General features: G+C 36.1%; 1 protein-coding gene across 1 annotated transcript in view; it reads left to right on the forward strand.

Annotated features, from left to right (window-relative positions):
* LOC114355943 (neurotrimin) overlaps positions 1-12,258 on the forward strand; it is a 63,560-nt gene that overhangs the window by 13,476 nt on the left and 37,826 nt on the right. The gene's annotated exons all lie outside the window — the stretch shown is intronic.

The following is a 12,258-nucleotide window of genomic DNA, read 5'->3' on the forward strand; positions in this document are numbered from 1 at the left end:
CGAATTAAATAATTCTAGATCATAGACTGCATCTTACTAAACACTAGGTACGATTGCGGTCAAATACCCGCCTTGTCGTGCATGAAAAAAATTTGAGAACCTCCTTCTTTTGTTGAATTCAGTTCAAAAGCAAAAGCGTACCATCTAAGAAACTTCAAACAAAATTAATTGTTTCTATGAAATTCCATTGATGTAATATTTGAATACAGAACACAAACAATACATTACTTTAGAAAACCGATATGTCGGAAACTTACAGTTTCTGGGCCCCGATTGCGCTAATTTGTAGTCTCCAATTCATTCGCATTTCATCACCAACTGATGCGCAATTCGGTATCACGGTAAAGTTCAGACGCGTATTTTTTTAAAAGCGATTTTCACAGGTTTATAAAAATATTAAATCGTTATTACCTATCTAAAGCATAAAGTTTATAAGGATTATTTCACTGTTTTGTACAATAAATTAATCAATCACTGAACCCGTCATCACGTTTCTTAAGTACTTTCTCATAAACATCCACGATTTCACTCACGTAAAATCTAAAAAATCAGAGTTCAAATTTTCAGCGTGCCTCTGAATTTATGTACAAATAGTTGCAAAAAAAATGTTTTGACGTGAGCGTGACAGCGTCGGCATCACGCATCTCTTTTTATCACACAGTGTTGCTGCTAATGAGCTCTCTCGCTTAGTTATTTGTTGCTCTATTCCGCTAGGTAAATTAACTTTATGATCTAACTAAAGTTTATACAAATATTTTCACTTTTTAATAAGAGTATATGTTCAGGCACACATACTTTCAATGAGCACGGTACGATTGCGCGGGACCTATTTAAATCTGCCGCCAACTCCGTCCCGCCAAAACTTACACGGCGAGCGCGCGCGACTACAGTAGCGCCGCGCCGCGTCCACGACGGCAAACGAACGAAAGCGATGCAGCTCGTTACAATAGGTCGCGTTTGGGCCGGCTCCGCGAGTGCCACGCTTATTGTGTGCTCCAACGGAAATGTGAAATTTGGTGACTTTTTGGAAATGTTTTGTGTGTGAGGCCTCCACAGTACTTTGCTTGAAGTTAGTGACTCAAGTGAACCACCGAAGACACCGGGCGAAGCCCTAACTACCGGCCGGCGGCGTCCTACAGAGTACCTACCAGCAGCGCGGCGGCAGACAAGGTACCTGTTCGATTGTTGCTGTGTTTTGTTGATTGTGTTGTGCCTGGACGACACTGGGAAACTCATATTCGCTATCGAAGTAGTTAACATAATAATGAACAAAGAAGGAAAAGTAACATGATGATTATTTTTATTTAGTTTAAAAACTAATACTGAATTTAGCAGATTGATTGTTGAAACTAATGAAGAAGAAAAACTATGGCAGGCTGATTGTTAAACTTTTAAAGAGAAAGTGTATGCTTCTTAAAATTAATGAAGAAGAGAGATAAACTAATAAAGAAGAATATTTTTGTCGGACTGATTATTATAATTAAAAAACAGACTGATTTTTTTGTGCCATTACATTCTTAAAATTTAAATAAAACAGTTAAGAAAAAGATACAGTATTTTATTGTTTTCACATCTCTGACTCTTATTGTAGATAAAACATTTCAAATGTAGAAAGTTATTTCATTATAAGGTCCATACAGCTAAATAGCCCTGTACAGTTTATCGTTTCTTTGAGATACAGCAGATCCGCTGCCTGGGAATTGAAGTCAACTTAAATAAGCCATACATTTTACCTTCCTGATACAACATTTCTGCAGCTCGACATTAAAAAATCAATTGCTGTAACTAGTCAAAAGTCAATGAAGTAGTAACTCTAGATTATTCCAATCACCTTTATTAAATAAAGTTTAATTAGTAGACAAAACATGTAAAATTTCAGCTTTCTAACTTTCTTAATTTAAGATTTATGAATTTTTGAAATAGTTTTTTTGCTCTGGTGTAAAATCGGACTTTTTGAGATACGACAAAATCGCTTTCTGCCGTCGATGTACTTTTGTGTTATGACGAGAACGCCAAAGTGTATTACGGACTTTAAATGACGTTTTCCTGGATGTAATAACGACAGGTGGATCAAGTATTTCAGTAATGATCACAAATGAAAATGAGACCATTTATGTCAGATACAAAAATTGGGAAATTAGCTTTGTTTTAAAGTGTCAGAGTAACTGAATTGTCATTTAATAATCATCAGTGTATCTACCATGAGTTTACGTTAGGAGAGCTCGCTAGCGAGTACGTCAAAAAAATCTATGAATATTTTATTTCTTGAAAGTAGCCGCTAAGGGCGCTGCGCAATATGTCATACATTTAATGTCATTTTTTTACGCAGTCGCTAGCGAACACATCTAACGTAAACTCATGGTAAGCACACAGTTTGGTTGTATCTAGCCTCTACTTTTATGTTGTAAAAAATGCTTCGTAACTTCTATGGCATTTTTAAAAATCAAATCTTTGTTTTGAAATTCCTGAAAATGATTCATTTTCACTTGAGTTTCTTCAACATGAAATAGTTGCTACAAAAAATATAAAATTTAAAGTGCAACTGACAAGTTCTGCAAGAGAATCCTGATGTTAAACATCCACAGAAAGTTGGCCAACAGCCACAATAGCAAAAAATCCAAATAAACCCGAACCTACACTCATAACAGAAACTCCCGGCGATATTACGGTCGGGGCGATAAAAGAAATTCAATCCACATTTTTCAATCGTGCCTCCATAAAAATTTACCGATCGACGGTAGATGAATATTCAGCCGATACGTTCGGTCCTGTACCGAATCAAAGGGAAACACTTTGAAAAAGCTATTTGCTTCGCTGTTGCGTGCTTGTATAATTGGGTTGTCCGGACTTGGGTTCTGGAGCACTCTTTCGAAGCAATTAGGTATTAATTTGGTTATCCGAGCGTCGGTACCATTGATTGGTTCGTATCGGACTAACTCGTCTTTAAGATTTGAAATCAGTGGAACTTGGAGAGAAAAGTTTAAAGTTTACCACTAAAAAGAAACATAAATACGAGTATTTTATAATTATAAAAAGCACAGTTCTTACAAAATATGGTCGAAGTTAATGAAATTAAAACTTCCTAAGAACAAAATCTAATATAGATCAGATCAAATTACAGATTCAAAGATTGTATTACTGATGTAAAAGCCATTGGAATCTATGTCAGATATTGTCATTACCAACCGCTTAATCATTAATTTGCGAGCGACATCAAAGGCCGAGCACTGTGACCTGGCAACAGACGCCGCCGCCACGACTTGCGGGCGACTCAATGAGCACGTAATACTAACAATTTTATGGACCGGAAATATAGGAGGGAGCTACACGTATAATCTAAGAAAAATCATAGATCAATGAAAAATACGCAGTGAAAATAAAGACCTTTAAAATGTTAGACTAACAAAAAATTGACAAAATGTAAAACTGAGTCAAGGGGCGGCTCTTATTTATTTTATTGTCAAGACAATGAAAATTTTATAACAGCTAAAATATTCAAGAAGCAAATTTTATTTTCTGATAATCTTAAAGTTTCACACAAAGAAGATTCAACGGTGTTCAAATAAAGGGACAAAGATTTATTATTCTCCTGATTCGTTTCAATAAAACCCCAAAGGAATGAGGGACAGATACGGCGAGCGTCTTTTTATTATAATGAACTGCCACTTCTACGGGTAACTTAATTTGAGAGGTTTAAAAATGATAATTTGATTTATGGCGTCATTTATAAAGAATTTAGGTGGAGTATTATTATTTAAATCCAGGTAAATTCCGCTTGGTTGGTTAGTGATTTTTATCAGCTTTTTTATAATGTCCAAGATAAAACGTTTAATAGATATTCAATAGTGTTTTATAATGAGATTCAAAATACAGAACGGAAATAAAGTTCTTCTGAAACCGCAAAACTTCTGCAGATATATGAATATCTAAGTATTTATTATCTTACAAGTATCTATATTACCTGAATAGAAATCATGTTTTCAATATATCGGTACAAATGTAGGTGATCTATTTTGTATTGCTAGTTGATAGCCTTTCTAGATTCGCAATCCGCACAAAAAAGGTATAAGCTTTTCGCCCTGTCCATTGTTGTGGGTAGTCTATTATTGCAGACCGCCATTGTGATCTGTTGAAAGCCTGTGACAGTGTCGTTATTATTGCCAATAATAGGATTGTGGCGAAACTGTCAGCACATAATGTTAATATTGTAACTTGAGAGTTGATTATGTGTTGATAAATTGGATTATTGTAGTGGTTCTGAAGTGCTCCTTTATGATTGATGTGTCAACATTATATTATATTAATACGAAATAAACAATACTAAAAACAAAAACGAAATTAGACATTAGTTATCTAAAATATTTAGTAGCTCAATTAATCGTTTTGCTTTGTGAATATTAGACAGCTTATGCATTATGAAAGGTAAGTAATTAGTAGCTAATTGGGCCAAAGCGCAGGTAGCCACAATTTACGCACTTACTAATTGATATAATAGCACAGGCTACACCCGTTCTAATTAACCGATGTGAACATAATTAGTATGGTCGGTAGGACTTTGTGAGTATGAGGATTCAAATCCCAAACTGTGAAATCTATGTAAAGAAGCTTACTGTTTTTTTTACTTCTATTTAAAACTTTTTTTTCGTTTTTAAGATTGTTTTGTATAGAGAAAAAAATGGTTAAATACCTCAGCAAATAAAAAGCCCACATCTTAACGAGGGTCTTATCCACAATTAAATAAAGGAATAGGTACAATCAAATATATCTTTCGCGGGTCCTGACAAGATAAATGTTCCCTCTCTAGTATTTTATTGCCCCTATGTACGGCTTTTGCTGAATGATTGAATAACAGTGAGCTTGTTTCATAACGCAACAAGAAACCCCAGGGATTCATATCTGGGAATGAGTGGGTATTACTGAAAGGCATCAGTGATATTCCGTCCCTTCGGAAAAAATTTTGGTTACAATACGAGTATTCATATGTTTTACATTGTCATTTATTTATGAACCTGACAATAGATAACAAGTTTTTGGTACCTACCCTTTTTGCTTATAAAATAAACATAACTTTGAAAACTTACCAATAACTTCTTCGTTGGTCGATCAATATCTGAAAAGGAAACAAATTATGTTAAAATATTATTACGTCAATAAAATTGGTACATACAGTAATAAATGGACGCTACATAAATGATGTACTGAAACTATAGCACATGTGGGACGATATTGGTGAAATAATAATATTCAGAGTAATGTTTATTATTATATCCCGCACCCTCATTTAAGGTCAACCGTAATATTAATACAGACCTGGATTACCCCGACCGAACGCCTTAAGTACAGGATTAAAATTTCGCACGTTCATAATCAAACCGTCACTATACGAAATTGGGAGAAATTGAGTTAACATCGCCATCTATCAGCGCTCCGCGAAAAGTGCATGCTGTAAAAATCCCAAGCTTAAAGCTCAAATAGTTCGGCAGATATCACTAGTGTCGTTATGGAGTTTAATGGGAAAACCGGCATTTGTTGTGAGTAACAGTGACACGTTTTAGTAGTGACGGGATCTGGACGGGCACGCTGTGATAGTTATGTAAACTCTGTGTTGAAAAACGTCATTTTTAGCATAAAGACGCTTTTACTCCAAAACCATAAGATAAGTCACAATAAAGTAATACGAAAAACGCCTTAAAACAAAAAGTGACAATATTTCTCTTACATTTTTAAAAAGATTGTTCATCACTTCGTATAATATTGTGCTTATCCAAATAGTGAAATATTAAAACAACAAGAAATATTTTTAAATGACTAAGTAGTTATAATTTTATCTAACAAAAATGCCACCAGTCAATCGAAACACTAGTAAAATCAAAGAAATTATCAAGGTAATTACTACTTTGTCTAGCGTTTGTGGACTATGAAAAAGCCTTGGATTCGATCGAGATCTGAGCAGTGCTACAGTCTCTCCAACGGTGCCAAATTGACTATAGATACATCGAAGTGTTGAAAGGCTTGTACGAAAACGCCACAATGTCGGTTCGTCTCCAGGATCAGGACTCGAAACTCATCCAGTTGCAGCAAGGGGTGAGACAGGGAGATGTCATATCTCCGATACTGTTCAACACCGCCCTGGAAGATGTTTTCAAGCTTCTGAACTGGAGCGGATTCAGCATAAATATCAACGAGTACATAATCCACCTTCGATTTGCGGACGATGTCGTAATCATGGCTGAGACTGTGGAAGATCTAGGCATAATGCTCGATGGCCTAAGTAGAGCCTCTCAACAAGTGGGCCTGATGAATGAGTATGAAAATGAATATGGACAAGACAAAAAACATGTCAAATGTCCATGTAGTATCCACTTATCTGGAGACTCTACACTCGAAAGTTTACTGACCTGGGACAAACAGTCCAGTTACGCAGGTCCAACTTCGAGAAAGAAGTCAATCGTCAATCCAACTTGGCTGGGCAGCTTTCGGGAAGCTTCGTGATATACTCACGTCCGAAATACCGCAGTGCCTCAAGACAAAATTTTGATCAGTGTGTGTTGCCAGTGATATTTTATGAATCTGAGAGGTCACCCAAAAGGTGATGGAGCGTGCGATGCTCAGTTAGTTTCCCTACGTGATTGAATCAGAAATGAGGAGAGCCACAGGAGAACCAAAGTGACCGACATAGCCCGCAGAATCGCTAAAATCAAGTGGCAGTGGGCGGGGCACATAGCTCGCAGAGGTAATGGCCGCTGGATAATGATCCAGAATTTAAACCTACTTCTCTGAGCCTTTTTCCCATGAAAAATCACTATCTAGTTCGTCAAGTTCATCGAGGTCATCAAGTTCTGGTTGTTTAAAGGCTGCCTGAACAAGAGAGTACCTTATTTTCTAAGAAGTTGATTTATGTGATGTATTTATTTCTGATCGAGAATTTACATTTATTACTGTTACCATTGGTACCACATAATCCAAATTATTAAGTTTTAAGTTCATTAAAATTACTGATTTTTTTGTGTTAGTTTTATTTAATAATAATCATTTTTTTATTTTTCATCGTCAAATTTATATGAAAATAGTGACATTTCTACCGGAATTAATAATACAACATTAACACGTTTTTAATTGAAAACTGTCACTGTCTCAATTTTAGTGGAAAAGTGACACTATTTTTAGAGAAAAAATTAAATATTAAATAAACCATTATGATAATTTGAAAGATAATTATATTTCCGTAAAAGCCAAATAAGCCACTACTGGTCTTTAACAAAAAACAAAACATTTAATAGCATTTTGCTCATTTTGCAAGGGTTTTAAAATTTGAGCATTTCAAATGCTTTTCCTGAAAAATCGACTTTTTTGTATAGTGACAGTTTGATTATGAACGTGCGAGTTAGTTTCTATTTAGGTTAGTTTTTGGCCACATATCGTAAAAAGATAAAATAGGACTACTGGTCCAATTGTAGTTGTTCTAATATTTTAGTTATTCGATTGAGTCCCAGACGGCATTAATTAATGTCATAACAATTGATAATCTATTGTGTCTAGATTCGCGGAGCTTGAAGGATTAATAACTAGCTATTTATATTTAAGCTTTTCTGGGCAGAATGTTAACACATATCTATGTATAAGTATTACCAGTAGTGTTTGTAGCTTTCAGAATACAATAAACTTAAATCCACACAAATCACTACATAAGGCTAACTGAAAGCCAAAAGGAATTCTGTACAAGTAAAGTTTAAATGTCATTATCTAATGTAGAGAACGCGTAGTTTAGCTTGATTACATAAAATACTAAACGCTGTGGTAACGAAAACAGTGCTTGAATCGCACAATCTCTTGAGAACAAAATACTACGTGCATCGTCCATTTCACCGCAACCCATGCAGGTAAATGGAACCAAAAACGCGGACAAAACGAAAATACTTCCCGTCCCTGGACAATACCGAATTAGCGTTTACAAAGAGAATGGCGGACACGTCGCGTTTTATTAAGCCGCAACTGAATTTTGCCCCGCCTTTGAGTTCCGTAGTTAATTATTATAAGTTCTGCCATCTGAAGAATCCGCAAATGGCATTCATTGTTCCCCTAATTAATGCTGGAACTAGAGCTGGGATTAATGAAGAAATACATACGTTGGAACGATCCGTATGACTCACTATTGTGAGCGCGATATCAAACTTTAGGGTTGCGGGAACTGCGTAAATGATAAGTTTGAAGCCTTTGTGTTAATAAGCCCTGTCTGTTCGTAGTTCGGAGTTAGCTTAAAACAAAAACAACTACTTGTACCAGTATTGGAAATTAAGTACGAGTAGATGATAACTAAGTTGGTACGTATTAAAATACTAAATTAATAAATAACAATCAGCTGGCTAGGCCAGCTGAACCTACTGCGATCACTGACCAACCGACTACAAGCATTAAGCAAAAGCTGAAGAGAAATCAATATCTAAATTATATTATTGAGATGAATCATACCTACCCAAGGAGCTGGTCGCGATTTTTCTAAATAAAATATTTTGTAACGTACAGCACTTTATAATTTTTTCCACTCTTAGGCTGGGTTGCACCATCTTACTTTAACTTTGACAAACGTCAAAAATCTGTCAAACTCCAAACAAAAAACACCGGTTATCGTTATATGTTACTGTCAAAGTTAGCTGGTGTAACTCAGCCTTAATGTTGTGTGATAAATAAATCAAACACAGTGTGTTCTAAGAAACAAATATTTACAAGTATACACTAGATCCTTAATGAACATAGGAACAAGTTCTCCCACGATATGGAGTGAAGAACGATGGGCCATCAACGGTCGGCGGCTGGCTGACGGCGAGTGGGTAGATTGATTGCTGCCGGTGCAGGAAGCAAGGCCTTACAAATATCCCTTTTATTTCACTGAAACTACGGAAAAATGATAAAGTATTCATTGATGTAAGTATATTTTTATAAAATAAAAAATACATTTGCAACGGCTTTTCAGAAATAGCTAACCAGTTTTGCCTGTGGGCCTAGTAACAAAAATATCACGTGATAAGGAAACGTTTTGTTAAATAAACATTAATATTTTTTACTTGACCAAAGTAATTCTCATCATAACAAAGAAACAACGTTAACAAAAAAAAATCGAGTTACATTTTCTATCATGGAAAAATAAATGAAAACTCTTTTAAATACTCGGTTATGACCATTTATTTGATTTTCTTGGTTGAAAATGTCATAACTTTTTGGTTTATAAAACACAAATTGTTGAGTTCATTACATTTTGATTGAACTGTCGTTCCCAGTTAAAGATTTCAAATTGTTCGTCTTGAATAATAATAATATAAAGGTTTGTTGACCTGGTATGATTGTATCCCTAAGGGAAAATAACTAAATCTGTCAAGAGTTAGGCTGTTGATCGCTGTCATCTAAGGCCTTTAGCTTTTATCCAGCTGTGTGACATTTGTTTGAAACAACGAACCAACATCATTAAGTTCCTTAATTCACAAAATGCGTTCTTATAGTCCTAATTACAATACCCTCAAGGAAACAACGGCAGACGACAGAAAAGAGAGCGATGGCCCGTCAGGGCGGGCGGTTGACTGAGGGCGGGCGGCTGACTGACGGCGGGCGCGGGATTGATCACTGCCATCTGAGGACGGTGGCCCTCACTAATATTTCTTGGCGGGCCAAGACTTTTGGGCGGAAAAGATGGGCGGGTCAGACTTTGTTGTTCTTATTATTTGGGCCGTGAATTAATTTCTCGTGGCTTTATTCGACGTTTAAATCATTTTTGTTGATGTAATAATTTTATTATTGCTACGCCTCCGTGGTCCATTAACAGAGCTGTTATGTCTTGCATCAAAGGGTTTGGGGATAGATTTCCAGTTAGTAGGTACACGCATTCCATAAATGGCTAATGTATTTGATAAGTTAACACATTGCGTGTTTGAATCAATTTATTGTTTGAAGATAACTACTCGTATTTTATTTCTGTAAGTTATTAAAAAAACGAAAGATTTTTAAAAACCTGACATCGCGTTGCTGTAACACTGTTTTGAGTTGTTGAAAGTCCCATCAAAGAAAAAACAGAACTATGTAAGTATTATTTAACTGCAAAATTTCATTCCGCCTTACAAAATTTCACTGGATCCCTAACACTCCGAATTATAAGACAAAGGGTTCCAAATAAATCGACTCCGCCGCCTTGATGATAGACAGTCGCGGATAGATGGCCCCATCGAGCCGCGGCCCGACACGCCTGAGCCGATTCAATCGCGGTTTTAATGGCTCGACATCACTCTTCACTGCTATTCATACGTCTGCTGTGTAAAGTGTCATTACGGAATCCATTACCATTTGTTCTGCGTTATTGAGTACCTAACACTTCAGTTGATGCGACTTTTTTGATAACTGCCTCACACACTTCACATTTTCATGGTCAAACTACGATATGCTTGAACAGTGAACGTTGTGGCATTTAACGTGTCCGTACCTTCAAGGGTTTCAAAATTATCATTGATTAAACTGCTACAAAAAATGACATAGGTACTATAATTATTGTACAGTATTACTGAAAAAGTTTTCAAAATCAAAAAAGTTTTCATGTACCTAACATAGCAAGGTAAAGTTTCAAGACCTTTTCTTAACGCAACCACGTAAAACTAACCTATTTTCTCCACCAATCACAATATCGTCTGAACTTAAGCTTTTCATTACCACCGTCCTCACACCGCAAAGCTACGCGAAGTAGTCTGTGTTCACACACCAGTTCTATGTTCCAAAGGTTTACCGTAATCGGCTTGGCTCGGGCAGTCATTTGGGTCAAGCTTTAAGCCCGGCTTAGCTTTCGACTCGATACGCCCTGTATTAGCGTCATTGGAAGATGTCACGACAACATTTCATAATCCGATTTCACGTAAAACCAAAAAGTATATTTGTCTAATGTAGACTGCATATTGATTTATCAGTTTTTTTGCGTGTAGATTTAAAATTAAAAAAAAAAACGAATCTCACTCTTTATCACGTCACTAGAACTGTACAGCCTAACAAGAATCTACACCTATGAAAAGTGAGCAAATCCTGGGGATTAAAATGACTCCCACACTAAAGTGGGCCTTCACAACGAACATTCATTGATTTCACATGTAAATTAATATCTTTGTAATGGATAATCGAGACGCTTACAGCATACCAAATAATACCGAATCAAGTAACCCAAATATTTACATTTTTGTTTTTACACTATTTTAGTTGAGCTTTCACGTTACGCATAAGAAATTAAACATTGACATTACTTAGACGTTCAACAAAATATGCTTATCTTATTTCTAAGGAAACTGAAATGTCATGGATTTACAAGGCAGAGACGAAAGAGTTTTTCTTAGCCAAAGACAAGGCAAAGGATAAAGGTAAAATAGACAAGGGAAAATGAATATCATAACGTTTTTATTAGAAGGCACACAATTGGCATCAAGCTACTGGTATTCTGTAAGTCAAAGTATTCGATACAACTTGAAGTCATGAACTTATTTTTGTTTCATCATAGGTGTAAAATTTCACATAGCTCGTAGAGCTGATGGCCGTTGGGGCAGGAAAGTTTACTTCTTGAGTGGCGACCAAGAACCGGAAGACGTGGCTAGGGCAGGCCTCCCACTAGGTGGACCGATGATCTGGTGAAGGTCGTGGGAGGTGCCTGGATGTGAGCGGCGCAGGACCGGTCTTTGTGGAAATCCTTGGCGGAGGCCTTTGTCCAGCAGTGGACGTCTTTCGGCTGAAACGAACGAAGGTGTATTTATTTGTAAATTCTGGCTAAAAGTTATTACGTCATCAACAATGACATAAAATTCTACATCTAGATACGTGAGGTCCACCTAATCCTTTATCCCGCATTCTGTGTCGTTTATCACACCAGAAGTAAAATCAGAAGCTTCTCTCCGACAACTCCGACTATAATACTTATTAGATATTGTGTTAGATATAATCTCATGTTGTAAACCCTATCAGGGTTCATAATAAGGGTTTTTTTAAGAACCTTTGTATACCAACATGGAGAAATAAATAATTTAAATTTAAACTCATCGGCAGAATGTAGAGCGGCGTCATTGATCATACTACTTTTTATCTACTACGGGGAAATTCGTGGTCTATATTTCACTTGATGGAAAATGGTGATCAGGCCGAAGATGGAAGCGAACTTCACCCGGAATCCTCAACTTAATAAACAAAATAAAAAAATGTGAGATTTATTTGTATTAAAAGAAAAAGAGGAATGAAAATTGTGCAATC

This window comes from Ostrinia furnacalis, unplaced genomic scaffold, assembly GCF_004193835.3.
Source record: "Ostrinia furnacalis isolate ACB-3 unplaced genomic scaffold, ASM419383v2 OfSCF2585, whole genome shotgun sequence".
Classification (NCBI taxonomy): Eukaryota; Metazoa; Arthropoda; class Insecta; order Lepidoptera; family Crambidae; genus Ostrinia; species Ostrinia furnacalis.